The following is a 25,017-nucleotide window of genomic DNA, read 5'->3' on the forward strand; positions in this document are numbered from 1 at the left end:
ACACTGTTTCACTTATTAAAATTTATAAAAAATGCAAAGTTCTGTTGAAATATTTTGTGGTAGATAACTGAAAAAATATGAAATAATATATTTCGATTGCGTTGCTTTCCTTTGTTGCTCTGGCACCGCCATAAGATAACAATGAACGGCTAGCCCCTTTTTTCACTTTGATGCGACCAAACCGTTTATGTACATATATTCACATACAATAAAAAACGCAAAAAATGTATAAGAAATTGCGAAATTAGATCACTTGGTGAAGTATCTGCGTTGTCGTTCGCAAAAGGCTGTTAATTAAATATGTTTCGTTAACCTATACGTATATCTACAATTTATCTCAGCTGTCAAAAGTGGAATGTCGCAACGCTTCACAAAAACATGGCCTTTATGCATCCATTTACATCAATGCGAAGACTAAGAAGCTGACTTTTTTACCAATCGCAAGTTGCTACCAAAACCCGTTTCGTGTACAGCCCTTCGATGAAAGGTGTTTTCACTGATACATTTTCCACGGGTGAAAAAGAGTTTTTTTCTTTTCTTCGGATTTGTAATCCTGACAAAAATTGTAGTTTTTTGACATCTCATTTGACAATCTTGAGTAAATTTTCGGTGAAAATCATAAATTAAACCATGTAAAATACCCCAAAGTTATTCTGAAATGCCCAAATTTGATTTTGAGCATGATGCCATCTATGGCCAGTATCGTAAAAAGTGCACATTTTCACGCGCTCTCAGAGAGCGAGAAGTTTCATATTAGGCATATATATAATACTTCTATATCAATACCTTCCTATCTTCCTAATCTGCAAATTTTCTGTAAATCATTATTTGCTGAAACTGTCAAATGTATGTTCTGCGCATGCTCGGGCTTTGTTAGTGTTAGTGAAATGTAGGAGCGTGTGTAAAAAAAGTATTAAAGGGGGTCCAACGGGTCAGTATCCCATCTTCTGCATACTAAACAATGAAAAGGCCAATAAAGAAAATACAAGGCTTGATGTGTTTATTATTTAAACATGAGCTGCAGCCATACAAAGTACATTATTTACATAAATAGTAAAAAAAAAACAAGGCGAATAATTCCTATTTTTGAAATGAAAAAAAAATTCAAATTTACATGTATAAAAATATACTTATACATACATCTCAACAAGCATTTCTTTAAACGTTTTTTAAAATAATATAAAGTGAATTAGCTTGAACAAACGATATATAACGTTTTCAAAATTTTATTTATTTTGAGTTTTTTAATGAAGTAAATTTTTGATGAAGTAAACAAAATATGAGTACTGGGTTGGCTGCTATTGGTGTTGAAATAATATCAATTTTGTAAATTTTTTCTAACATACCCTTTTTCGTCCGTGCTTTTTTTCGTTTCAAAAAACAAACGAATATCCAAATAAAAACTTATTACTTTCTTAAACATCTGTGTCCGGTGATTATTAAAGATGTCATTGCTAAATAAATTTTCGATGGCTATGTGATCGTCCATGATACTGTTACGAACCTGCTGCAAATCCTCTTATTTGCAATCCTCTGCTAAGTTCGAATCACTAAACTGTTGAATAAATAACTCCAATATTGAACAATGGAAAAATGGCCTTTATTAAAGTACTTCACAATAACACTTATACTTTGCTACTCGCGTGCTTAATCAAACTGATTGATAGCTCAACTCAAACTGAATTACTTTTTACTCGCTTGTGCCGCTTTTATAGTTTACGCTGCATACATCTAGGCTCTTCTATTTCCAGAACTTACCAACTATTTCGAGTGTTTATAGTTCTCATATAGTTTCTACTTGTTTACAATTTTCTACTTTTCAGCGTCTCTCAGATGTATGTGAGTTTGTAGTTTACAGTCTCTCGCACACACATAGGCGTATAAGTAAATGCATCTGTGTGTGACATCTCTCGGGTGCCTTATATATGTGTATACATGATTTGATTATTGACGTAAACACCGCTTAGCATGGCCTTAGCATCGCCTTAGTGATGGTATAGCTTAGTGATGCTAATATCCGTGACAATACTATTGGAGAATGCATCACTTGTATTTTAAAAAATTTTATTTATTAAACTTAATTTTGCACTTCCAATTGGGCATGCCTTGACAACTTGTTCTAAAGCTTTCTCTGACACTATACAAATATTACATACGTCCACAGATGGTCCGACAAACGGACCTTTATTTTTGTGCGCTGAAAGTAAAAGCATTCCTTCACCTATCAATTGCCCTTGACATGTGGAACTTTTTTTCTTTTGTATCTTCCAAGCAACATAGCCAGCAATATAACGAACTAAGGGCTCATTTACATACGTATATCTGCGCACTCAGCACAAATCGGTAATGTTATTCTGCGGAGTTCTTAAAACAATAAAAAATTTATAATACTAATGGAAAACAAAAGCTATTTTTTCATTTGGAGAACGAAATAGCCTAATTTACAATATTGATAGAAGCAAGACGGCTTGCTGGAATAAACATATATTTATAACCCATTTTTTACAAAAATTTAACGACAGCCTTGCGATTTTGTCTCCTTCTCTTGTTGTATATCTGTACTGTAATGTTTAAAAGGCTGCACAGTTCAGTAGTAGTGATATAGAAGTATTACATATATGATATCAGGTCATCAGTGCAAGAAGGTTGCGGAAACACTAAAAAACTGAAATGAAAATATCCTCTCTCAACTTCGAAAACTAATTCCCAAACTGTGTTGCAATAGTACGAAAACAAAAGCATACATTTTTTGGCAAGAAATATGAAAAACGGAATAACCATAGACTGAAGTCGACTTTATGTTAAGCAGCGCATTATTGACATTCATTTCGCCTTCACATATATTTAATTATATGCAAGTCGATTCATTTTGCAATATATACATAAAAGTATTTAAAAAAGTATTTTTAAAGTAGTAGCATTAGTGGAAGTAGTAGTAGAAAAACGTATTAATGCACATTTCGTATACAATCGTGGGAGAACGAAACCCTTTTCAGACTTGTTGGCAGTGTTGCCATGAGCCTAGAAAGAAATGTATGAGTTTAAAAATAAAAAAGGTACCAATCGTATAAACAACGACTAATTTTACCAGTTTTATTATAAACATAACTGCTTTCATTTATAAATTTCAAATTATGGAGGAATTTTAAAATTTCTTCAGCTCACATACATATATCGTTAAATCCACACTGCAAAAATTGTTGGAGCATATTTTGCATGTGTGTTTAATTTACGGCGACCATTTTTCTAATTTTAAAACTTGCTTTATTTATGATTTGAATCATAAAGGAACTTTTAAAATTACAACTGAAAATTCAGTTCGAGTTGTGAATCACAAAAGCGACATTACATATTTTTGGCCTTTAGTGCGAGCGAAGCCGCCGGTAAAGGCTAGTTTATCCTAAAACGCTTAATAGTTTGAACATAATAAGAGCGGTGGAAGCTCTATTTACCACATATGTATAAGGCCAAATACTCTCTCTTTATCAACCTTATGTGTGTTTGTATATTATTCTCTTTCTGTGTTCTTCGCCCCACATACCTGCACTTGATCGTCCCTCACCTAGCACTTAAATGTGCAAAGCGTGCCCATATGAGCAAAAGGCTCATACGAGCCGTTTTGCCCATCGCTGCTTTAAGCAAGCACAGGTCAAAAGCGCTCAACGCTAGACGCTGGAATAACACACATGTGCATACATACTAACACATCATGTCGAATTTTCTCAAAATTGTATTCGCAACGTTTTGTAAGTGAGCGGGCGGTGAATTTTTTGGGCGTCAGTATTTGGCATTGTAAATAACTCATTGTCAGCCACACTTAAATTCCAACAACATGCATACACAGGAAGCTTAAAGGGTTTAAAAAGAAAAAAAATATATATATGTGATACGGGTATTCAGTGCTTTTGTGTTTGCAAGTGGCAATAAAGGCGGTAAGCTCTTGAAGTTAATCCAACTCTGGCATTTCTGTTTTAAATAGTTTTAAGAGATTAATGGAATTTGTTGTTTGGTATTTAATGGTACCGCCATTGAGTTTGACGCTGCTTTTAATATTACGAAAGTGAAATAAATAAATAAATAACTACATAAGCGCCTTTATATCGTATATATTTAAGTTGATCCCGTAGAATTAAACTTAGCAATCTACCTTAAATTCACTTGCTGTTAGGAGAAAGAGTTAGCAATATAATCGCTGATCTAGCGATCGCTTATGGCTTACCATAAATGCTATCAAGTAAAGACGGAAGGAAAATTCTATTAGAAAAATGTGTTGACAAACAATTTAGAGAGGTTGGAAATTATCTAAAGTTGAAAATACACGCTGACTTCTAGAAAGCTTGTAGTCAGCACAAGGAAATCCCCTATTAAAGCGTAAAAAAAATTTTAAAGCAAAAAGCAGATCCTCGAAGAAACATGTAAAAGAGGTATTCAGAGGGCGGCTCAGACGTTAAGCCTTACTTTCTTTCCTTCCAAAACTCTAGAAAGGCGGTTGGATGTGCTCCTTAAGTAAAACTTGCACATACAAACTTTCTTGGGTCACAACATACGTACTGCAAAGGCAGGTACAGCCTCCCCTCGCTATTACCAATGAAATATTTAGAGAAAATTATTCACCTCAAACATTTCAATCATCTTTCTTGACTTTGTGGTTGGATTGGCCACTGTTAAAAACGTGCAGCCTTTGTTTACGCTAATAACTATTATATCAAGTATGGGAGACTCGTTTTAACATTCCTAGGCTTAATATCTTCAAAAAGGGTTTTTTCAGAAACTTTATTTTGTTTTTGCAGTGGGCTCCAGAGCCCCACCGTAGGTGCTCTATATCCTACTCCTTAGAATGACTGAAAATCAGACTTGATGTTTTCGCGACTAACCTGATAGCTGAAAAAGTAGCTAGGTATCGGTGAAGATGGATATCCTATTGTCGGTACGGTTATTAAGCAATGCTTTGTGTTCTGGATAGCGACAATCTTCGTTAAGAACACAATCGCTGAGTTTTGAAGTTTCTCAGTACTTGTGGGAAGGATAATGCAAAGAACTGCTCCCACTCATACTATACAAGCTCTTTTAAATCATCTGCATGAGCTCTCAAAATAGGAAAGGAGATCGTCTAGGTCATGATAAAGGTTATCATAGAATGTATGTAGTCTCTTTTTGCTGTTATATAGGAGTTATATACATTGAGCTGGGTACTGCCTTGCTGATATGTATACTTTTTCCAACTCAAGAGCTTAATGGCACATTGTGATATCGTTTTTCTGCTAGGTATATCGGCCGCTGAGACGTTTAAAGCATTCACTTCGGTAGGACTTCCAGCAATTAAACAATTTCAGAAAAACTTGTTCTGCTCTTGACCGTTGACCGCAGGGTAAAACTTGGGTTTTGGCCAAGATTCCTTTTTTTAAAGGGTTAGTGCCGAGCCGTGTCGGTTTAACCCAACTTTTCAGCTTACCGTTCATCAGGTTGCGTACTAGAAGTATTTCAATGTCATTGGCCCCGTTAAACCCGTTCCTGCTGAGTTGGTAAAGTATGCCATCTGTAAAGCAAAGATTGAAGAATGACGAGAGAAAATTGACCCGCAAAGTCCATTTTCACGGTTGTGCCTTGAGCTCCCAGTAAATCGGTAAGCATTCTCACCCACGTAGCCGGCTCTATCAATACGAAAAGCATAGCAGGCGATTTTTATTGCTTCCAGCCGAACATTATTGAAGGGTCTCGGCTGCTTATTAAGGTTGAAATAAAAAAGGCTCATTAATATTGGCTCAGTTTGTATGTAAATAAGTGGGCTATTGATGGGGACTATTGACAAGTAAGAAAAAAATCACTGCTCTACAGTCTTATCCCCGGATGGTAATATCGAGTTCCGGAATATCACAAACAATTTTTGTCCCGATTCGAGACAGCTAAATATTAAAATATGAACTATAAGCGCTGTCTGAAACCCTTTTGACGGGTGTGATCAGGACGAAAACTTTTAGTTCACATCGCACACTTTGGTTTTATAGATTTTGAATGGTAAAAACAAAAAATTAAATTCAATTTTTTCGGTTCTAATATGGCAGTTTTAGCTTTGGCCTTGATGGGGTGAGGCGGGAAAAAATCGGGAATTTGATTTTTAAGGACCACTCTAGGATACATATTTAAGAGTTTTAACAATGATACCTTGTCCAAAGGCAGCACAATTATGAAAATGTAAACATCATCCCACTCATTTCAGTTGAACTTCACAGAACTAATTAGTTAGTAATAAAGTAGCTACTGCAAAATTAGTATTTTAAAAGAACTCACACAAGCTCACATTTATTTCTCCTCATATGAACCTGCTGTAAATTTATTCAAAACATATCAGATTCTAGAAAAGCCACAGGTGGTCAAAGAGAAGAATGTACAAAAAACGCAAGTGACTGGAAACACATCATAAAAACCAACAACATACACCACACAAACGAGATAAAATGTATGTAAGATGAGCTCGATGCCACTGCATGTCACCAAAGTGCAAGAAGTAATGTATCAAAGTTGCAAAGTAGCGAAGTTGCTAAGTAGAAAAGCACGACAATGCGTTTAATACAACCAACAAAAACAAATCTTGTTATCTGATGATTTAGTAGTTTTTTGTTGTTTGCTAACGGACGCATGGCGAGCAATGCATTTGCGCGTGGTAATCACAAAAAAGGTAAAAGCAATACAACTCCACGCGCACATGCACACGCACACCCACAGAGAAACTTCAAGGTTGCAATCACTGCAGAGTTTTTCTTTCATTTACTTGCAACATGTGTTGGTTACCTTTTGCCGCACAAGGTGCGTGTGTTATTGTATTAGAAGTTAGTGGCAACAAACGCAAAAACACCTTTCAGTGTAATATAGCTGGAAGCATGTGTGTTTGTGTGTGTGGCCTTTGTGTTTGTGAGGGCACGTAAAAGTTGTTCCGCACATGCAGATTATTTATGAGCGCTATGCAAGTAGTAACAAACGTGTTAATCTAAGGCACATACATACACACACACACAAATACATGAATGTATGTCTGAATGGTGTATCATGTGTGAGTCGCGTGAAATATTACATGCAATATTTATGCTGGAGTAAGTGTAAAAGCTCTTGAATATGCAATTTATTGCTGACGATTTAAGAAATGTGTGTGAAGTGTTCGCATATTTTCATACTGTTTTATATTAAGCAATTATAAATTGTTAAGGAATGATAGAGTAGGCAAAAAAGGGGGTGGTGTGGCTATATACTATAAGAATCAATTGAAAATAAAGGTAATAGCTCAACCAACTGGTCATGGTGTTGAATATTTAATTGTTGAACTGTCCACCTATTCATGCAAAACCCTTCTGTGTTGTGTATACAATCCTAATAAATGTTTTAGTCCGTCTGATTTCTTCGATTATCTGTCCTCTTTGTTTACTGACTACGACAATATAATCGTTTGTGGTGATTTTAATATTAATTTGTTATATACTGACAGTTACAGTTCTCGTTTAATTAATGATGTGTCTGGTGTTGGCTTGTCTTTCGTTAATAAGTCCGTACCCACAAGGTATGGAAGTAACTGTTGTCCAAGCCTGCTTGACTATTTTATTGTATCTGACCCTTCCATTGTGTTAAAATTTGACCAAATATCATTTTTATCTGACCACGACTTAATTTTCTGTTCATTTGAGATTAAACTTGACCACGACATAAACTCAGTTAGTAGGTATAGTTATTTTGATTATCGCTCCTTAGATATTAGTAGCCTTTTTAATGACCTTGCGGGTATCAACTGGCCTGTTTGTTGGGGCTTCAGTTCGGTAAACGAAAAACTTTCGTTTCGTAATAATATAACTCTGCAGATGTTAACACATCATGTGCCAACCAAAACCGTAGTGAGCAGATCGTCATCTTGTCCCTGGTTTAACAATGTGGTACGGGCGGCTATTAAAAAGCGAAACAATGCTTACTGTAAGTGGAGAAGGAATCGGACGGAAATGAATTGGAGTACATTTAGGTTGGTAAGAAATGAAACCACACTAACCATAAGGCGTGAAAAGAGGAATTATTTCGCTAAGAGGCTGTGCCCCTCCCTGCCTAATAATGTGTTATGGCGTAATTTAAAAGCCCTGCGTGTGCATGTTAATGATAACTCCCTCTGTACCCTCGACCCTGATACCCTGAATGAAGCGTTTGTACAATGTTTCCCTTCCTTAGCCACTTCTTCGCGTTCATCTTTGTCCGCAGCCTACTGTGATGTTATTCCCCCAAGTCGAATGTTTGAGTTCCGTGCAGTTACCGAGCTTGATGTGGAGAAAAACTTGTATAGAATACGATCCAATGCTATTGGTGCAGATGGCATCCCCGTCAAATTCTTAAAAATTATTTTACCGTATATCTTATCTACACTTACGCACATAATTAACCATAGTTTCACAACGTCTTGCTTCCCTAGTGCGTGGAAAATTGCCACTGTGATTCCTGTGGCCAAAAACAAATCTGCTGCTACGATCAGTTACTTTCGACCTATCAGTATACTGCCGGCCTTGTCGAAAGTTGCTGCATCAATAATGTCTGAGCAAATTTACTCTCATGTCAATAAGTTCAATCTTTTATCGAATTTCCAGTCTGGGTTTAGAGCTAAACACAGCTGCTCCACAGCTATGATAAAAATACTGGATGACATTAGAATTGCTTTTGACAAAAAATATCTGACGCTCCTGTGCCTACTGAATTTCTCTAAAGCATTTGATTCTGTTGAACATAACTTTCTTTGTCTTAAACTGCAAAATCACTTTGGATTTAGCTCACCTGCAGTACAACTGATGCAGAGCTACCTTACAGATAGGTCCCAGCGTGTGAAGGTTGACATGAAACTGTCTATGTTACGTCCACTGTCGTCTGGTGTTCCCCAGGGGTCCATTCTGGGACCCCTTCTGTTTAGTCTTTTTGTTTCTCTGAATGTCGCCATGCAAATATCCACGCATATGCTGATTATATATGTCCTGTCCTCTTGACCAGACAATTAACATGTGCGTTAATTTCAATGATGACCTATCTTCTCTCAAGTCCTGTGCATCACGAAATGGCCTTCGTCTCAATGTTGATAAGTGTTATGTGTTACCTATAAGTAAAAAACGTCTCGCAACTGTCCCTCCTGTATACATTGGGGATCGAGCTATTAAAACTGTCTCGAAAGTAACTAACTTAGGTTATGTCATTAACACTGACCTTACCTGCACGGATCATATAAACTCTTCTGTTGGCAAGATATACTATACCCTAAGGAGTCTTCGGATGTCCGCCGCGTTTACACCGGCTTGCATAAGGCGAAAACTTGCCACTCAACTTATAATGCCTATAATTTCTTACCCTGATCTCGTGTATAGCAAGCTAGACTCTCAGTCTGCACACAAATTGGATGTGGCTTTCAACCATGTTACGCGCTATGTCTTTGGGCTTACGAGATTTGTGCATATTTCTGCCTGGAGGACAAGCCTTTTGGAGTGTGAACTCTCTGAGTACGTAAAAGTTAGAAATTGCATGTTCCTTTTTCACCTTATAAAGGAGAAGTCGCCTAGTTATCTCTATGAAAAGCTAATATTTCCTAGGTCTGCTCGTTCTTATGATTTGATTGTGCCGCAATATAACTTTCTCTCATCGGCTAGATTATCTTTCATCAATGCTACGCGTTTATGGAACTCAATTCCTTCTACTATACGCAGTAGTCTGAATAAGAGCAACATTAAGACTATTTTAACCTCATATTTCAGTAATCTTGTAACTTAACCGATTTTTGTTTGATTGATTCTTTGTTCTTTTTACCCTGAGATGTGCTTTCTAAAACCTTATGTATTTTCTTGTTATATTGTTCTACTTACAGATTTATTTATATCTCCATTTTAATTAACTTTTTCTCTAATAATGTTCCTTGATATGTGTTAAAATATTTAAATTACTATTGTTGTACTAAAAAAGAACTACTTTTCTTATTGTACTAATGCATTTATTAATAAATGAATGAATGAATGAATTAATACATTAATCACGTATGTGTGTTTGTGTGGGTGTAGCAGCAGTTTTTGCAAATTATGGTTTTGGTGAAGAAAACTCAAAAAAACAGATTTAATGCCAATATCAAGTAATGCATAATTAAAGGAAAGAAAAAGTTTCTCCAGCATCCTTCAGCATGTTCAGAATTGATGTCTAGTTTGAACGACGCGTGCATACATACATATGTATAATCATACATACATACATATATAAAAGAAATAACACCATGGGAATTTAATTTTTCAACGGAGTGGGGATGGAGTTACACACGCCCAAACACCAAGAAGTCAATTGTTGTTATGACGATCCTTTCTCCGAAAAATTTCGAGCTCAAGGGCTGTAAGAAAATTTTTTTTAAGTTTTAATAAATGAAAAATTATTTTTTAATTAAATGATCACAAAAGCTATTGTTGTAGGCCATGAGCTCGACAATTTTTTGGAGAATGTATTGCCGCAGACGAGTGTTTGTACTAACTTTTGTTGAAGCAAGCTATTTTTTTAGAAATCCATCCTGGACTAATATATGAGCCGGCAATTTACTATAATGACGCCGGAAATATAAGAAGAGGAACCGCGGGCCATAATTTTGAACAGTTTCCTGTTGCTCGAGTTTTGCTTCCAAATTTTCTTTAAAATAAACAAACAAAAACCCAACTTTAATTCAAAAGCTGTCCACGTCAAGGTATTATTAAGGTTGTTGACCAATCTATAAGGTTATAACATCAATTTACTTTGAGTTCAGTTTAAAAGGTCATAAAATCAATTGACGCGTTGACAAAAGTCATTCTCCATTTCATTCGCTGTTAATGTTTATGTTGCGACGGAAAACTTGACGGTGGTAAAGAAAGAATGGTACTTGTACAGTAGGTGAGGGTTCAAAGCATCAAGGAATCAAAGGTGTGAAGTAATCCCAGGTACGATAAAGCAGCTAGGAAGCCTAAAAGAGCTGAACATCACGGGAGAAACCTGGCACTATAATGAAATCCAAGGAGGCGATTGGAGACAAGTCCTCTACAACAGGAGATATAACGATGCAGGAACGAAAATTTGTTAGTTTCATATGCATGGATTACAAAAGAAGGAATAGAAAAAAATTTTCGACAAAATAAACACTTGACGAGATTTATATCCACGAAATTTTAGGTCGAGCTTTCCTTCCAATTTGCGTCTTAATGTTTCCTACAAACTGGACAAACGGGACGTAGATATTTTAGACCGACCCCTAAAGGCAGTTGCAAGGCATTTTCACTGAGAAACTTTTCATGGCAGAAATGCACTCGAAGTGTTTGCAGCAGGTACGCCTTCGCTTAGTAAAACTGCTTTATGGTAGAAACACTTTTTCTAAATTTTTGATTCTGTTTTACACGGGACTTGAACCCAGGGCCATAAAAAGAAATATGATCGTCAGGCGATACTTAAATAAGCCAAGGACTGAATGTGTCCAGGTTTCTTCAACTGCCCGAAATGCATTTTATTTGCCTGCTGCGAATTTTTCTTGATCAGAAATAAATATTATGAGTAATCAATCAAGACGTACACGTACATAAATACTAAAAAAAAGAAAAAAAAACTAATAATTAACAACTAAATGAAAACTGAGTTTTAAAAAAGTTTGGTTAGTTTAAAAAAAGGATCGTTTCAGTTTTGCGGAACCGACGTAGAGCTTAGTGCTAAGTATCGAGAAAAACGGTATTTATATGGTAGGAAGTTTTTTTTTAATTTAAAAATCCGCACTCACAGATTTTAAAGCTTGCGATTATCCTCTGTCTCGAGAAATAAAAAAACAAAAAACCCTTCCTCGATTCGCTAAATTTTAGGCAGATTTCAGAATAATTTTATACAACCGAAGCCATTGTACTATATTTCGGTCTGCCGGTTCTTCTTTATGTGTCTATTTCATTTCTTTACAGTTTTTCAAAATGTTTTCATCTTTTTGCGTGGTCTTCTACTTCAACATTTTATATTGTTTGTTTTCTTTTTTCATAATTTTTTACACTCTTTATCTCTCTTTTCTTTTTTACACTAATCCCGCTTCCGATATCTGTTCTCTCCCCTTTTCCAAGTACTTTCTCTTCTTTATGGTTGTGGCTCCAGTTGTAAAGAGCGTTGATAGGTCTCCATCTTGCGGGCATCCCTATATGGTTTACAAAGGAACCTTGTCGCCCCTCTGTATATACCGCAAATCATGCACGGAGCACAGGTTCTACAAGCATAAGATTCGGCTATTGAGCTCTGCTTCTCATATTAACGTGATGTATATTGTCATAAACATATTCAGTTTGATAAGTCTGAATATCTCAAACAAAACGTAGCCTTTTTAACGCTTCAAAAATTTAAGCGCCGGAAAGTGTCAGTCTCGTCTTTTTGTTCCTATAAAGAATCATTCGAAAATGAGCTACGGGTTTTTACTCTTTCCGCTCAAAAGTTCTAAAGACAGTTTTATGTCTTTTTGTTTCCTGGTTAAGGTGGTATGAATATTTAATGCTACCCATTTTTTACACCTCGTGTTGCACCTAGATTAATCACGCTTCTCAGAGCCTGGACCTTAAAATCCAAAGGAATATGATAAACATACAATAAGCTTTCAGTCATTATATTAAAAAGCACATTCACTTATATGGAAACTGGGTATAAATTCTCTAGCTTAAAAAAGTGCATACCTTTATGGAGTGCAACAAACGACTTTATCGTTAACACATGCGTGATTTGCATAAAACACGACGACTAACTAAACGCCAGAGATGTTATTTCAGTGCACATATGCATTTCGTTTAAATGTATGTATATTAAGTTAGTAAAGAGAGTTGATTGAATCTTCACACACCCATTCGTATGATATGAATTTGGAAGGGAGTATATTTGAGTGCAGGTGACATTCAGTACATGAATATTCACAAATTTTTTATCAGCATTGGTGTAGTGGCGCCGCAGGTTAGGTGTTGCACCTGTTCATCATTGTGCCAGCAGTTTTGCATAGAAATTGCTTATATTCATTTGTAGTTATATTTACATGTGAATATATGTATCAAACCGCTATACGCAAGCAATTTATGTATTGTATAATAAAGTAATTCGCTGGTACGCTTTCACTACATCTTTTACCAGCAAAGCGTTGCTATGAACATTTGACAAAATACATACATTAATGTGTGTGCAGGTGCACGTATTTCTGTGTTTGTGTGTGTAGCATTTTGTTCCTTTTGCATGTTTTGTCACACATCAATTGCTTCATACAAATTGCATTTATAGCTTGAAATTTGCATTTCCTTCCTCCCCCATTTACATTTGCATAAATAAAATGTACAACATACAAACACACAAACACATCCATGTACACAACACAGACGTTAATGTATGTACTAAAGCATTATGATTCTTTTGTAGTGTGTAAGGTAAGTTATTTGTTCACGTGCATTCTTGGCATGATTTTAACGGCTTAAGTGTATTGTATTTGTGTTTATGTACTCGCTTGTTACGTATACGCCATGGTGCCCCACTCTCTCATGCTTGCACTTATCGAGAATTTTAAAATTGTTAGCACTTATTTTGTAAGACAAAGATATTTTAAGATTTAAGATTTCATTGTGATACTTAGTATGTGTATCTAACGGAGTTTTATTTTTTATGTGCATACATACAGTGATGTTCTATCAAATAGAGGAAGGCACTTTCAAAAACATTTAAACGAAAAAATCTCCGCAGCCGATATATATAAATTATATTTTTATTTTAATAGGTAGGCACTGTAAGGCATCGGGAAGAACCTCAAAAAGGAATATGGGAATATGTGAGTAAGAGGTTAAATTTTTGGATCTCATTGACTGATGAGTAACGAAGTGAAAAATCATTATTTGGTGAGACGAAATCAAATCGAATGTTCTTCAACATCGAAATTTTTCTTTAGAATAACTTTAAAATGCCAAAACATAGCGATAGTGCCATAATGGTTTAGGAATGATTCCCACAAATTACTCAATTTTTGTCGAAAGTATAAGGAATGCTCTATAAAATAACAAGATTCTAAGGGAATCCAGTCAAGATATTCCGAGTTTGCCACGACATTTCCTTGAACGTCTTAGCCATACGTGGAAAACGAGCAAAAGACTCGTTCAGATAAAAACACAAAGAATGTTTGAGTATATCGATATATCTTTTAGAACTTAATATATAGAAAATAGATGTGTAGTTATTAAAGTCACAGTCCAATTCCTGTCAGGGTATTAGGGGATCAGTCATAGCTCAGCAGTCAGCAATAATTATGTATACCCGAATAAGCTATGCGCTCAAATCTAGTACCTTATATCAACCCCTATTAACGGTTCAGTGGAATTTTAGGCAATACCAGCACTGGACATGTGTAATGATAAAAAATGTGTCTATTTTAAGTCACACCTACATTAGGCCACTGCAACAACTTTAAAATGTTTTATGCAATTGTTTAGACTTCATGACTTGCATTGATTTATTAATTTATGTCAAACCTACCAATACAGTTTTCTATATTTTATTTAAAAATTTTTAACCCACAGGTTCGCTATTATTTTTTTATTCGATTTTGATAGTGTGTGGCTCTATTTAATGGAACATCACTGCATATCCATCATACTCATCATGAAACAGTCAAAAAACCCGAAAAAAAATAATTTTTTGACTACTTAAAGCAGAGATAGGATTGCAACGAGCCCAAATAAGGTCCACCAAGAACCCAAAATCAAAAATGATCAGATTTTTATTTGTCACTTCGTATTAAATTTGAATATATGCGTAATGTGGAAATAAAGCAACTTGTTATTTTCCCTTATCCTGGAAAGAGAAAAATGATTTAAGAAAAGGCTATTTTGTTTTTCATATTTGGCTATTTTACTAACAAAATATAGCAACCCCTCTTTATATAGTTTCGTTGTTCAACTCAGATCCATATATTCGCTGCTATTCAAATTTTTCTAGCCTTTTATTTACTATTAATAAAAGTATAAGGGACTTTGTAAAATTAATTTTTTATTAATTTATAAAACTTTGTACAGATTCGGAAATTTTTCTACTAAGCGAAGGTGCACTTGAAATCCATAAATCTTACATATGTTAAGTAGCTAAATCCTTAAAAAAATGAAAGAAAAAAAAAACCAAAATCTTATTATGCAACATTTGAAGTACCACAAATAGGGTAGCACACTCATTACATATATTAGAACAAATATGAGTAGGACTTAGACTCGTGTTCGTAATTCGAATTTAGGAATTTTTCCATATAAATTGTTCATCCACCCCAATGTGCGCCATATTAAATCAAAAATAACTGAAGGTTACATTAAATGAATAATTGTAAGGCGCGACAATCTCCAAAGAGATTTTAGGCCGAGCTTCTCTTCCAATTTTTGTCGTGCTCCTTTTAGTTTTTCCTACAAATTGGCGGGACGGGGCCTACTTGTTTTATGTCGACTCCGAACGGCATCTGCAATGCAGATGAGTTTTCACTGAGAAGCTTTTCATGACAGAAATACACTCGGAGTGCTTGCCAACCACTGCCGAGGGGCGACACCGCTTAGAAACATTTACTTCTAATTGAAAAAACTTCTTTCTAAAATTTTGATGTTGCTTTGCCCTGGGCGAGAACCCAGGATATTTGGTGTGGTAATCGGAGCACACTACCATCACACAACGGCGGCCACTAAGGTTACATTAGGAGCTATAAAACTCGTATATGTGCATGTAGCATTATGGATTGTTTCTGTGAAAATTTCGGGATTGTTTTGAGGGATGATATCGGGAATATTTCGGGTTAATTTCTTTGATTATGAGATCACTTTGGAAATAAATAAAATAATATTTTAAGGCGAGCTCTGTAAAAGTACGCTCAATTTGTCCCGCACCAACCGCGGAATAATCCATGTACACTATGTGATAGCATAATGCTAATTTTCAAAAACAAAAATATTATGTAAACACATTTATACATACGAAAATCATTAAACAAGAAAGTGTTTGGCATATATGAGCATGGGTGAGTTAAGAAAGCTCCATAAATTTTGAAAGCATGCATTTACCAAAAATTACATACAAAAAACTCGCATTGGAGTTGCGACACTGCAAACATGGACAAGGCGCGGTGAAAAAATGTTTGTACATAAATTCATTTAAAATTTTAATTTTCCAACAAAAGCTATGTTACGAACGTTCATATTTTCAATACTGACTGCATATGCACATCCATGTAGCTGCATTTGCGTATGTTGGAGCACATGTGTATACACTTAAACATACATATGTAAAAGCTGGTTTGAATGCCCATCGGCTTAGTTGAACTTTTAATACGATTTTCGGATTAAAAGATTTCGCATATTGGAGAAAATTCTACGCCAACTTTTTGCAGACATTTTTAGTCGGTAATAAAGTTTTTAAGACAAGCATTTAATTTATTTTTGTTTTTTTATTCACTATGAAATAAATACTAAACCTTGCAAGGATATGCATATGCTGTAGTTTGCATTCTAAAAAGTTAATTGATTTTTGTTAGTAAATAGAAAATATTCCCTTGCAACGAGAGACTGGCAATCCACTGCTTTTGTAAAAATTTTTATTCAATCTCGAAAGCACTTTTCCAAGCACTTCTAAAACATCTATTTAAAACTTATCCTTTTATTAAATCAGGGTCTAACTTTCTGAAGCTGCTTTAATGGAAACTTCAAAATGCAATCAAGCGTTATCAGTGAAAAAGGTATTAAGTTTAAAAAGAAATTGTTGTAAGTAAACTACATAAATACATACATACAAAATATCCTGCTTAAGATCGCTGTAATGTGTTGTGTTTTTGTGTGTGTGGCAATGATTGCAATCGAAGCCAATTTCGTTCCGCTGCAACCAACCAGCAACATCAGCAGACAATGAATTACGTTCGGAAGAAAAAATTCAACAGCAACCAATAAACTTATATACAAACATATATACAACATACTTGCACTTTACACATACATACGTAGTTAAACAAAAGACTTAAACGTGGGCACTCAGCAATTCTGCATTTACTTCCATATTTAAATTGGTAAAGAAGTGGTTTATTGTGGAAGCCTTGGCATTCAATTCGCTTAAAATGATAGTAGAAAAAGTAGCGGGGGGAAGTGAAATTAACAGCAGAGCATTATTTGTGAAACCTGCAAAAATCTTCTTTGCTCCACATATTTGGTTAACTATTGTAATATTGAATCTCAATGGACTGTGAAAGCAAACGTTTTTCAGGGTTAGCGCAATGGTAATGTGCTAAATTTGCTCTATAAAATGCATGTATACTCTTGTACTAAATAAAGAGTTCCTTAGTGATTTACTCGTGCTCGAATCGTGCTTTCAAGTACCTCAAGACAGGAAGTCATTTGGCACTGCTTCAGAAGTTCTTAATCGACAAAAATATGTGTATACATCCCTTCGTGATATTCACTTTTAGATCCTTTAACAACAGTCCAAAGTAGTTGAGCAACAGTGATATCGTAGAAATAAGTTACTTCATCCCTTCGAACTTGAAAACATTGTTCGTATAGCATCTAGTTAGGACGAGTTTAGCATACTCCAACATCCGAGTCAAAGTGAAAACAAAGTCACTAGACTCTCCCTAGGTTAATGGAGCCTTTTATCTGTTAAATGTGGCGATTCAGTTCTGAGCACAATACTTGCCGGCCAAAAATTTTAAGTTTCTTAGTTGATTTAGTTGATGCTAGTGTTTTGTAAGGGGTCTACCACGTTATCCCCAAAATCAAAATCCCCAAAACAAAATCCCCAAATCAAAATCCCCAAAATCAAAATCCCCAAAATCTAAATCCCCAAACTCATAATTCCCAACACAAAATCCCCATTTTATGTGTGAAATAAATTCAAATTAGGATTAAAATCGCCGCGACCAAAAAAGGCTAATAATCCATACCCACTTTCTGCATAGACGGCCTTTGGCCGCGCTTATAAAAAATAACCCTGGGCTACGCCATGCCAAGTCCGGGTGTATGGTATAACCGTGGCTACCGCCACGGTGATGTCCTTCTGCGTAGTACACGCTTCTGTAAGCTTGTTCGAATTAGAGCGACTAGCAGTCCTATATATGGATAAGTAAAAATATGTATTGCCAAAACGTGAATATACATACATAAATATGATTGAAAGAGGAAAGAGATAGAGCTATTTTTACACGATCATGATGTTTATCATAGCACTGGGATTTTGTTTTTGGGGATTTTGATTTTGGGGATTTTGATTTTGGGGATTTTTAATTTGGGGATTATGTGTTTGGGTATTTTTTTTTTTTCTTTGGGGATTTTGTGTTTAGGTGTTTTTTTTGGGATTTCGTGGCACTCCCTTTTGTAATGTTTTCTATTACGGTTTCATCGGTCCACATTATAACCAAATCAAATATTGTCTCTTGAATTGCAGATTTCGCAATATCCTGCTGCTTCAAGCTGTGGTTATTGTTTTTTCAACAACAAAAATCCTTCCCAAAGGCTAAGGGCGTGTTATGGGTATTGAAAATTACTATGCCAGATCTTACAAAGTTTTGAAAGCCAAAGATTGCATGCGATTCCGACCAGCACAAAAACTGACAGTTTTTATTCTTGGCAAAAGTCTGTGGTTATAAGCGGTAACAGTCTATGTCGACTTAGGAAATATGCAAAGCGTGAAAGTTTTCTACCGATTTTTAGTAATAGTAACTTCACATGTGGAACTTGTTGGGTCATTATAATAATTTTTCTATGTACTGCTAAAGAAATATATTTACCTTAAGTTTTCTACACATCCTTGGTCAGTAAAAGTATTTTGTCTTGGCTATTTATTAAATCAACTTAGCCTTTTAGTGCTTGACACCACAGAATTGGTGATAATATATATGTAATTGTTTTTGTGTTGTTCTCGGAAATGACGTGATTACTATGAATACAACAGCTATAGGTTCCACACGATGCTTTCAAGGCTGTGCTAATTTCGAGGATGGAAAGTACCCGTTTTCAATCCTTTGGTTCTTGCTCAGCAAGCCGAAAATACAAGCTTTTATAATTCTATTCGATTATGAAAAAGTAGTGCAGGTGGAAAGTACAGGTCTTGAGGTGGCCCTTGTATGATAGTCTTTAAACTCAAGCCTTCCGTATAGAAAAGAGAGACATATCACAATTGCCATGTCTTTTTACCTATACCTCAACTCCCATGCTGAAAGAGTTCGGAAGAAAAGTATTTTTATCACTTACTTATCTTCCATAAAAAAGTTAGAAACAATTTAAGTTCAGTATGTCAGTTTCAGTAAGAAAGTAGATACCTATATTATTGTTAAGGACGGCAGAACAGAGCAAACAATGGACACTACAATCCCGCAATAACAAGCTTTGATATCTTGTTAAAAAATTTAAATAAATACAATCTTACCTCGGAGGAGATTTGGGTAGACCTACTTCGGTTTTATGTCGGCGTCAAACGGCAGCTGCAGGGCAGAGGAATTTCCACTGTAAAGCTTTTCATTGCAGAAATAAACTGGGAGTGTTTGCCAAATAACTGCCGAGGGGCGACTCCGCTTTGAAAAACTTTTTTCTTATTGGAAACACTTTTTTCCAAATTCTTAATATTACTTTGACTTAGATCATGAACCCAGGACTTGTGTAATAGCCGGAGCTAGATACTACTCTCAGTCTTGGAGTGCCTATTACATTTTAGCACATAAAATTAATACTTTTGTTTGGGTTTTGATAAGACCCACCTCATATCCCGTCTACCTGACACATAAATAGAGACATTTTTATGAAATTTGTTTGTATTTAAACCTCAAAAAAATTATCCTCAAAGAAGGGGACGTCTTGTTAGCTAAATTTACCTAAGGGGCAATGTAAAGGGTAACTCGTTTCATGGGTTTGTCTAACATCATTCTGAATAGGTAAAAATTTAGTCTGTTTTGTAACACAGACCTACTTGCGAAGATTATGTCCCTTCTATACGATAGTGATTGAGTTACGAAAAAGTCATCGGTAAAGAATCGACAAAAACCACTGTGGCTGGTTTTATATGTCGAGCTCATACGGGCTTGGGCCAATGTAGATCTGTCGTTTCCACATTTTATCAATCTTGAAATCTTCCCTCTAGGCTTCACTCAACCTCCACTTTCCAACCATTCCCTATACATTGGAAAACGATGTCTGTATTACATCAACCTTCATTCACTATTCTTGTAAATAATAATTTTAAATAATTTCAAATTATATGACGAACAACATAAATACATATTTCCCCGTTTATTTTGAGCAAAAAAATCTAACTAGATATGTACAATAAAAATCCATAAAAAAGGAAGCATGTCAGCATTTCATTCGCAGGAAAATCTTTGTTTATTTAGTTGTTGCATTTTTCCCATTCATATCAAATTTTCATGTACTCAACTTTTAAGTTCTGCTCTACTAGGCTGCAACATTTAATTTCACTTATTTTTGCGTCCTTCTTTCGCAAAATATAAAGGAAAAGCTGCAGAGCAAATTCAAATAATTTCAGTATAGCTGAAAGTGATTGAAAAATCTACATTTTCTCCGGTCATCCGTATTATTTTCATCAAAATCTTACTGCAGCAGCATTGCATACATTTAGGCTCATTTATTGCTTTGCAAATAAAACTAATTTTGTTGCAGTTTAGCGTTGAAAAATAATAATAGTTCTTGTTTTGTAATATTCTCTATTTTATTTAGGTCACAAATTTATATCTGCTGTAATGGGTTTTCCTTTTAAAAATATTTTCAACTTTTGTTACATTTCATATATTTGGGTCCTTCCACATTACTGTCATTTGCTCATTAATTTTAAATTTATATGCTGATGTAAAATATTTGCGCTTTCATATTTTTTCAATTTGCCACAGAAGGTTTTTGTTTAAGTTAATCCTTTAGCGGTAGCCATTGATGAGTTTTTTATAATGTTCCAGATTTTACTAAAAGTGCTATTTGCACTAACTAAATAAAAAAAGAAATGAATAAGAAAATGTCCAGTCTAAAACACAGCATAAAAGCTGTTTGCTACGGTCTAGTCCAATCGAAACTTCAATATGGGATTACCTGTTGTCACCCATTGTAACACTCCAAAAGGGAATTATAAAACGCATATGTGGCGCAAACTACGGGTCTCACGCTATGATATCCTTTAGGAGACTCGATATACTACCACGTCGTCATCTATATTTATTTAAAGTCCTAAAAATGTTCTTTATTAGATCGGGGTACTTAGAAAGTTATCCTTCTGAAGTCTACAACTTTAGGAGCAATCTGCTTCCATTGGTAAATGTTCAACTTTCTCCCTACTTCTGTACAAGTTATAAGAAATCTTAACCTATTTCAAAACAAAATAAAAATGTATCTGAATCGTTTTAGCCACTATGATCTAGAAGCCTTGCTGAGGACGTTGTTGTAAGCCATATCTAACTTTTGTAACTTTATCAACTGTTTCTCTATTGTAATCTTAACTAATTATCTGAATTATTATGAGTTTATACTATAATATTATTAAAAACTATACACCCCACACTGAAAAAGAATTTTACTATGTGAACTGGCATTTAATATAATTTTAAAAATTTAATATAAACAAGTAAGGAAGGCTAAGTTCGGGTGTAACCGAACATTACATACCCAGTTGAGAGCTGTGGAGACAAAGTAAGGGAAATCACCATGTTGTAAAAGGAACCTAGGGTAACCCTGGAATGTGTTTGTATGACATGTGTATCAAATGGAAGGTATTAAAGGGTATTTTAAGAGGAAGTGGGCCATAGTTCTATAGGTGGACGCCTTTTCGAGATATCGCCATAAAGGTGGACCAGGGGTAACTCTAGAATTTATTTTGTACGATATGGGTATCAAATGAAAGGTGTTAATGAGTATTTTAAGAGGGCGTGGGCCTTAGTTCTTTATGTGAACGCCTTTTCGAGATATCGCCATAAACGTGGACCAGGGGTGACTCTAGAATTTGTTTGTACGATATGGGTATCAAATGAAAGGTGCTAATGAGTATTTTAAGAGGGCGTGGGCCTTAGTTCTTTATGTGAACGCCTTTTCGAGATATCGCCATAAACGTGGACCAGGGGTGACTCTATAATGCGTTTGTACAATATGGGTATCAAATGAAAGGTGCTAATGAGTATTTTAAAAGGGAGTGGGCCTTAGATCTATAGGTGGATGCACTTTCGAGATATCGTCATAAAGGTGGGCCAGGGGGACTCTATAATGCGTTTGTACAATATGGGTATCAAATGAAAGGTGCTAATGAGTATTTTAAGAGGGCGTGGGCCTTAGTTCTTTATGTGAACGCCTTTTCGAGATATCGCCATAAACGTGGACCAGGGGTGACTCTATAATGCGTTTGTACAATATGGGTATCAAATGAAAGGTGCTAATGAGTATTTTAAAAGGGAGTGGGCCTTAGATCTATAGGTGGATGCCCTTTCGAGATATCGTCATAAAGGTGGGCCAGGGGGACTCTATAATGCGTTTGTACAATATGGGTATCAAATGAAAGGTGTTAATGAGTATTTTAAGAGGGCGTGGGCCTTAGTTCTTTATGTGAACGCCTTTTCGAGATATCGCCATAAACGTGGACCAGGGGTGACTCTATAATGCGTTTGTACAATATGGGTATCAAATGAAAGGTGCTAATGAGTATTTTAAGAGGGCGTGGGCCTTAGTTCTTTATGTGAACGCCTTTTCGAGATATCGCCATAAACGTGGACCAGGGGTGACTCTATAATGCGTTTGTACAATATGGGTATCAAATGAAAGGTGCTAATGAGTATTTTAAAAGGGTGTGGGCCTTAGTTCTATAGGTTGACGCCTCTTCTAGATATCGCCATAAAGGTGGACCAGGGGTTACTCTAGAATTTGTTTGTACGATATGGGTATCAAATGAAAGGTGTTAATGAGTATTTTAAAAGGGAGTGGGCCTTAGATCTATAGGTGGATGCCCTTTCGAGATATCGTCATAAAGGTGGGCCAGGGGGACTCTAGAATTTTTGTGTACGATATGGGTATCAAATGAAAGGTGTTAATGAGTATTTTAAAAGGGTGTGGGCCTTAGTTCTATAGGTTGACGCCTCTTCTAGATATCGCCATAAAGGTGGACCAGGGGTTACTCTAGAATTTGTTTGTACGATATGGGTATCAAATGAAAGGTGTTAATGAGTATTTTAAAAGGGAGTGGGCCTTAGATCTATAGGTGGATGCCCTTTCGAGATATCGTCATAAAGGTGGGCCAGGGGGACTCTATAATGCGTTTGTACAATATGGGTATCAAATGAAAGGTGCTAATGAGTATTTTAAGAGGGCGTGGGCCTTAGTTCTTTATATGAACGCCTTTTCGAGATATCGCCATAAACGTGGACCAGGGGTGACTCTATAATGCGTTTGTACAATATGGGTATCAAATGAAAGGTGCTAATGAGTATTTTAAGAGGGCGTGGGCCTTAGTTCTTTATGTGAACGCCTTTTCGAGATATCGCCATAAACGTGGACCAGGGGTGACTCTATAATGCGTTTGTACAATATGGGTATCAAATGAAAGGTGCTAATGAGTATTTTAAAAGGGAGTGGGCCTTAGATCTATAGGTGGATGCCCTTTCGAGATATCGTCATAAAGGTGGGCCAGGGGGACTCTATAATGCGTTTGTACAATATGGGTATCAAATGAAAGGTGTTAATGAGTATTTTAAGAGGGCGTGGGCCTTAGTTCTTTATGTGAACGCCTTTTCGAGATATCGCCATAAACGTGGACCAGGGGTGACTCTATAATGCGTTTGTACAATATGGGTATCAAATGAAAGGTGCTAATGAGTATTTTAAAAGGGTGTGGGCCTTAGTTCTATAGGTTGACGCCTCTTCTAGATATCGCCATAAAGGTGGACCAGGGGTTACTCTAGAATTTGTTTGTACGATATGGGTATCAAATGAAAGGTGTTAATGAGTATTTTAAGAGGGCGTGGGCCTTAGTTCTTTATGTGAACGCCTTTTCGAGATATCGCCATAAACGTGGACCAGGGGTGACTCTATAATGCGTTTGTACAATATGGGTATCAAATGAAAGGTGCTAATGAGTATTTTAAAAGGGTGTGGGCCTTAGTTCTATAGGTTGACGCCTCTTCTAGATATCGCCATAAAGGTGGACCAGGGGTTACTCTGGAATTTGTTTGTACGATATGGGTATCAAATGAAAGGTGTTAATGAGTATTTTAAAAGGGAGTGGGCCTTAGATCTATAGGTGGATGCCCTTTCGAGATATCGTCATAAAGGTGGGCCAGGGGGACTCTAGAATTTTTGTGTACGATATGGGTATCAAATGAAAGGTGTTAATGAGTATTTTAAAAGGGTGTGGGCCTTAGTTCTATAGGTTGACGCCTCTTCTAGATATCGCCATAAAGGTGGACCAGGGGTTACTCTAGAATTTGTTTGTACGATATGGGTATCAAATGAAAGGTGTTAATGAGTATTTTAAAAGGGAGTGGGCCTTAGATCTATAGGTGGATGCCCTTTCGAGATATCGTCATAAAGGTGGGCCAGGGGGACTCTATAATGCGTTTGTACAATATGGGTATCAAATGAAAGGTGCTAATGAGTATTTTAAGAGGGCGTGGGCCTTAGTTCTTTATGTGAACGCCTTTTCGAGATATCGCCATAAACGTGGACCCGGGGTGACTCTATAATGCGTTTGTACAATATGGGTATCAAATGAAAGGTGCTAATGAGTATTTTAAAAGGGTGTGGGCCTTAGTTCTATAGGTTGACGCCTCTTCTAGATATCGCCATAAAGGTGGACCAGGGGTTACTCTAGAATTTGTTTGTACGATATGGGTATCAAATGAAAGGTGTTAATGAGTATTTTAAAAGGGAGTGGGCCTTAGATCTATAGGTGGATGCCCTTTCGAGATATCGTCATAAAGGTGGGCCAGGGGGACTCTATAATGCGTTTGTACAATATGGGTATCAAATGAAAGGTGCTAATGAG

At 36.0% G+C, this 25,017-nt stretch overlaps 1 protein-coding gene across 5 annotated transcripts in view; it reads right to left on the reverse strand.

Annotated features, from left to right (window-relative positions):
• The window catches only part of nAChRalpha7 (nicotinic Acetylcholine Receptor alpha7), a 322,772-nt gene that overhangs the window by 59,275 nt on the left and 238,480 nt on the right, over nucleotides 1–25,017 (reverse strand). The window lies entirely within an intron of this gene.

This window comes from Eurosta solidaginis, chromosome 4 (assembly GCF_040869045.1).
Source record: "Eurosta solidaginis isolate ZX-2024a chromosome 4, ASM4086904v1, whole genome shotgun sequence".
Lineage (NCBI taxonomy): Eukaryota > Metazoa > Arthropoda > Insecta > Diptera > Tephritidae > Eurosta > Eurosta solidaginis.